We start from the raw sequence: 1,408 nt of genomic DNA, 5'->3' as shown, positions 1-1,408 counted from the left end.
CTTGTCTGAAACCCACTCTGAGACCCATCAGCTCTGCTCCATTCGTTTCCTCTGCCAGTGGCAATGCAATCCCCAACACACCTGCGGATGATTCTCCCTGCAGTATTATTATTCCTCATGAAAACTCACCTGATCAACAACAGCCTGAAGAACATAGGCCAAAAATAGGACTTAGTCTTAAACTGGGTGCTTCCACTAGTCCTGGCCAACCTAATTCTGTGAAGAGAAAGAAGCTACCTATAGATAGTGTCTAACAAATTTGAGGATGAAGACAGTGACGATGTACCCCGAAAAAGAAAACTGGATTTTTTGGACTATGGTGAAGATGATAAAAATGCTGTCAGAGGCACAGTGAACACAAAAGAAAAGCACAAGCACATTAAAAGCCTCATTGAGAAAATTCCCACGGCCAAACCTTAGCTCTTTGCCTGTCCCCTTGATTGGTCCATTGTGGATTCAATATTGATGGAACACCGAATTAGACCATGGATTAATAAGAAAATGATAGAATACATAGGTGAAGAAGAAGCGGCATTGGTTAATTTTGTTTGTTCTAAGGTTATGGCTCATAGTTTCACCTCAGAGCATTTTAGATGATATAGCCGTGGTACTGGATGAAGAAGCAGAAGTTTTTACAGTCAAATTGTGGAGATTATTGCTATATGAAACAGAAGCTAAGAAAATTGGTCTTGTGAAGTTAAACTGCTTTTAGTGTTCTCTTTCAGATTTCTTCTTTCCCACCATTTAGAGGACTTCGAATTTTTCTTTGTCCTCAAAGACATTGTGAGATCTGTAATTTTTTTTAATTTACACATTAAATGTAGAAAATGTGAATTTTATTTTGTCCTCCAATTTGTTGATGCCCCTGTGTACTCCCTTGGTTGTAAATTTATCTAAGTCTTACCTTGGGTTTCTTTATATTCACCAGGTACAATTACTGCTATGTTTTATAAGCTGCAGCTACTGTACACAGCTATCTGATATAATCTTGTTCTGCTGATTTGTTCTTATAAATATTAAAATGACTCCCTAATTCTTTTGCAGAAAAAAAAATGTAATTCCGTTTTGGGTGAATAATGCTCTAAAATGTCCTAAGTCAGAGATCCATCTTGAAACATTCATGAATATATTTACCAGAAGTTCCTTTTACTTAAATTAGCCCTTACTACATGCCATGACTGTAAAGAAGAGCTTGAACATGGCAGATACTGTTGAGGATGGTGCTGGATAAGACAAGTTTTTTGTCTGTTGTTTGCAAGAACACTGTGAGTTATAGTCAGCAGGATAGCACCTCACAATAACCACAACATATGACAAGTCTTTCAAAAAGAAGGAAACAGATAACCTTGTCTTCAAGGAAGGTCATTTGCTGTAAGAAGTGATGGATAGGGGGTGGGATTGGGGGAGG

The 1,408-nt window shown here is 37.9% G+C and overlaps 1 pseudogene; it reads left to right on the top strand.

The window, feature by feature from the left end:
- The first annotated feature begins 5 nt into the window (after nucleotides 1-5).
- On the top strand, nucleotides 6-712 carry LOC102855358 (annotated as a pseudogene).
- Nucleotides 713-1,408: the final 696 nt, after the last annotated feature.

This window comes from Elephantulus edwardii, unplaced genomic scaffold, assembly GCF_000299155.1.
Source record: "Elephantulus edwardii isolate Elephantulus edwardi_28Jun2011 unplaced genomic scaffold, EleEdw1.0 scaffold06350, whole genome shotgun sequence".
NCBI lineage: Eukaryota > Metazoa > Chordata > Mammalia > Macroscelidea > Macroscelididae > Elephantulus > Elephantulus edwardii.
Note: the sequence above shows the minus strand (reverse complement) of the source record. Positions and strands in the feature narration are given on the sequence as shown.